This window comes from Hippocampus comes, unplaced genomic scaffold (assembly GCF_001891065.2).
Source record: "Hippocampus comes isolate QL1 unplaced genomic scaffold, H_comes_QL1_v1.1 scaffold130, whole genome shotgun sequence".
NCBI classification, from domain to species: domain Eukaryota; kingdom Metazoa; phylum Chordata; class Actinopteri; order Syngnathiformes; family Syngnathidae; genus Hippocampus; species Hippocampus comes.
In genome coordinates, this window is record NW_017842057.1 from 672,451 (window position 1) to 676,728 (window position 4,278).

A 4,278-nucleotide genomic window follows, 5' to 3' on the forward strand; every position below is an offset into this window, starting at 1 on the left:
CCACAACCGGCCCTCATCTGGTTTGCCAGAGTCAAGCCAGTGCCTCCTTTGCCACGCCTGGGCCGTGTTCGGCCCACATGCGTTATGCCATTGCCGACACCAGGCCAGCTGTGCCGGCTTCATGCCGAAGCCGGGCCAGATGCCTTTGCTGACTGGGTGTGTCATCGTTTTTTGCCCTCTTTAGCTCATGTTCTCTCTCAGAAGTGGATTCTGCTTGGGGTTTTGTAAAGAACTGATCCAAGGACGTTTGCTTTTGTCGGCTACCCAGCTGTCATGTGATTTTGGATTTTACGGAGCCCCAGACATGACATTTGAAAGAAAATAAAAAGGTACTCTGTGCGCACGAACTACTAATTTGTGCACACAAAGTACTTATTTGTGCACATTAATTACTATTTAGTGTACACCAGTTACTACTTCATGTGTAAGTAGCGCTGATCCCTTATTGGACAGAAGTGTAAACAAATCGAGCACACCTTCACTGACCCGCTTCTCACTGACCTAATCGTGAAAATCGCGGATGTATTTGTTTGAATAATTTTTACTCCCCCTCGGGTTGACTTCATATTTCCGTTTGGAGGCTGGCCTGATCACAATGTATATTTGGAGTGACTTGGCAGTCTCGATATGTGGCTCACGTTGTATGCAAAACAGCGTAGACTACAACCATACAATTTTTATGATAAAAATGTTTTTCTTTTCTTGAAGTGGCTAAATGCATTTCACAAAATTAAAGCCCAATTACTGCAGACCTTAAGAATAGGTGATGGGCTAGGTGTCGTAATAATGAGACAGGAGTCAAGTCAGTATCAAACGCTGTCCAAAATATGACATATGTAAGGAGTACAAAGTCGTCTACTGCTCACATTCTTGCCTATATGTTTCTGCCAGTCTTTGTTAGTCTTGTTTTGCTTCACATATGGATGCATGGTGTATTACGCCCTTTCCAGACAAGATAGCTCTTCGCCTCAAATAAAAAAAAATTAAAACTGCTTGTTTTTTAGGCAGTATTTTTGTTTATTTTTTTAATCCTTTTTTGGCTTGTCTTTGGGCTTCAAAGAGTTCAGTTGTAGGTTACCACACACACATACAGGTATATACAGTCATAAAAGTTGTATGCTGCAAGATGAATAATGATATCCATGATCTGTGGTGGTTTTCAACCACTTTTGGCATAAGCCGTATATACATATGGGAAGTTATCACAGCATTTCACTTTTTCTGGATTTTATGTTACAGCCTCATACCAAAACAGAATAAATCATTTTTATGCCTCAAAATTCTACACACAACACCCTGTAACAGGGGTGTCACAGTCATTTTTATGGCGGGCCCCAATGTAGTTCCGGCTACCCTCAGAGGGCTGTTATGACTGTGAAGCAAAATAAATGTTTAATTATCTCATCGTATTATTACATAGACAACTGATGGATTACTAGTTTTGAAAACAAAAATCAAAGATAATACTTTGTTCAAGTTACTGTTACAAATGTAACAAAAAAATGCAAGACCTCAATATTATTTATTACAAATAATTTGACAGTTTGGCACACATTTTAGCAAGGATCATGAGAGCTGACACATTTGCCGGCCAAATAAGAGGATATGGTGGGCGAGATCTGCTCTTTAATGTAAATGGGATGAAGGGGTCATGGTTCCGTTGTTGAAAACGTACTTAAAAAATTAAGACATCACATGCACATACGTATTTCAAGCATCAAAACTTTATTGAAGCACTTTTGGCAGTAATTACAGCCTCAAGCCTTTTTTTAATATGATGCCACAAGCTTGGCACACCTATCTTGGCCAGCGGCATCACTCAAGCTGCGCCAGGTTGGGCGTGGAGTGTTGGTGGACAGCCTTGTTCAAATCTCCTCAGAGATGTTCGATTGGATTAAAGTCTGGACTCTGGGTGGGCTACTCGAGGACATTCACAGAGTTGCCCTGCCACTCTTTTTTTGTCTTGGCTGTGTGCTGAGGGTCGCTGTCCTGTTGAGAGGTAAACTTTCGCCCCAGTGTGAGGTGCTGAGCACTTAGGAGGAAGTTTTCATCCAAGATGTTTGTAAATATCACTGCACTCATTGCAATCCGGACAACTCTTCCGGTTCCTTCAGCCGCACAGCATGCTGCTGCTGCCATGCTTCAATGTACGGAGGGTATTGGTTAGGTGATGAACTGTGCCTGGTTTTCTCGAAAGCATTTGTTTTCCTTTTGGCAAACTCCAGATGGGCTGTGATGTGCGTATTCTGCCCATATTTAGTCATGCTGTATAACTTTCCCATGCCCGCAGCGTAACTTTGCATCCTTGAAGCAATCATCACTTAATATTGGTACACTCTTTCCTGGAGACCTTGTAGAGACGCACAGACCATAGGAATGCGGCAGTTGATACAAGCTAAGAATCGGTTTAGGAGAAACGAAAGTCCTGATGCCTCACCATGAGTTTCGGTACCACCCTTATGATGATATAAATATGTTGTGAATCCCTTGCTTCTTTGCACTCGTGATCCGCAGCCATTGTCTGTAAACCGCGGGTGCCAGGAATATTCTGCAAATAAACCCTTCGAAGGTACTGTTCATCGTTTCCAGCTTGTATTTGGATAACCAACATCCTCACCATCCGAAATTCAACTGTGAGTCACCCATTTTTCCCACTTTCAGTCTTCTCGAGACCAGAAATTAGATAAAATAAACTCAAATGAATAAACTCAACGAAATTCTAGATCAGAGCCAAAAGACCCTATTGAACAATAGGAATTGTGCTCTCTCATTTTCTCTCTTTTGGGGGGGTAAGGTCAGACCATGCAGCACAATCAGCATTTTGAGCAGCTACACAGAATGCGGTCTAGTGTATGAGCGAGCAACTTTGCTTCTCTGCAAAAGAACTGGTCGGCATTCAATGGTACGAACAGTTAACTCACATTTTAGCACTGTTAGTTGTCAAATTCCCATTACGGCCCTGATTCCAAAATTACTCCGTTTAAACTGGCGGCAAGCTCTCGGAGGAGTCCTGGTGCTTCAGAACTTCTTCCATTTACAGATGATGGAGGCCACTATGCTCATTGGAACCTTCAAAGAGTCAGAAATTTTGTGTACCCATCCCCAAATTTGTTGCTCAAGACAATTCCTTTGGCTTTCATGCTTGATTGTGCTCTGACATATACCGTCACCCATATAGAGAGGTGTGTGCCTTTCCAAATCATGTCCAAGCAACAATTTAGCAAAGGCGGACTCCAATTAAACTGTCGGAACCTCTCAAAGATAATCAATGGAACCAAAATGGACACGAACTCAATTTTGTACTTTGTGGCAAACGCTATGAGTATTTATGCTCATGTGATTTTTTTTTTTTTTTTTAATAAACTAGAAAAAAATAAAGTAATTGGGTTGTGTGAAGAATACTGGCCGAAATTGACTCAATTTTGGGATGAGGCTGTAACAAAATGTGGAAAAAGTAAAGCACTGAATACTTTCAAGATGCACAAGATATCACATTTACTGTAACTGTGATAAGTTTGCAAGACAATTCATGTGTCTTTAACTATACAGTGATGGCAATGGCGAGTGATGAAAAAAAAGCGGAAAGGGGCGTGGCCGGGACGGGGCGTGGCCTGGACGGGGGCGTGGTTACTTACACAAGTGGCACTAAACACGCTGAAGATGAAGTGTATTGAATTTACACACTATTTGAAACTTGAACAGAAAAAATCCCAAGATTGCCACTATTCTTTCAAGTGAAAATTTGTGCAATTTTGCTGATGCATTCCTGGTGAGCACCAATATGTAACTCCAAATTTGCTGCTCAAAATCAAAACTAAAAAAGGAAACACATTCCCTGCCATATTTAAGATTTGTTCATGACTTGTATTCATAAAGTGTTGTGTAAATGTGATAAAAAGCTCTTGATTCTTACCTCATACAGTGATAGTGAAGACCCACACGGTTTACTATATATGGGTTATGAATGTATTTATTATATAAAGTGGATGTCTATTTACAGTATATACAACAATATACAGTTTCATGGGGTAGAATACGTTATTTTCTCTTCATTTTAAGTTTTTTAGCAAGCGCGAAAAGCTTATTGGTCCTCTCCGTCTTTTTCCACTCTCTTTTTAGCCAACTCCTCTTGTTTTTACACATGCTCCAGGCTGTCGAAAAGCACTTGAGATCAAGTAGTTACTTTTCAGTAGAAAAGTCTGTTTTCAGTGTTTCACCGAGGTTGCGTGACTGTAAAGCTTTCCATCCTCTCGATCCGTATAGAATGACATCGTCACA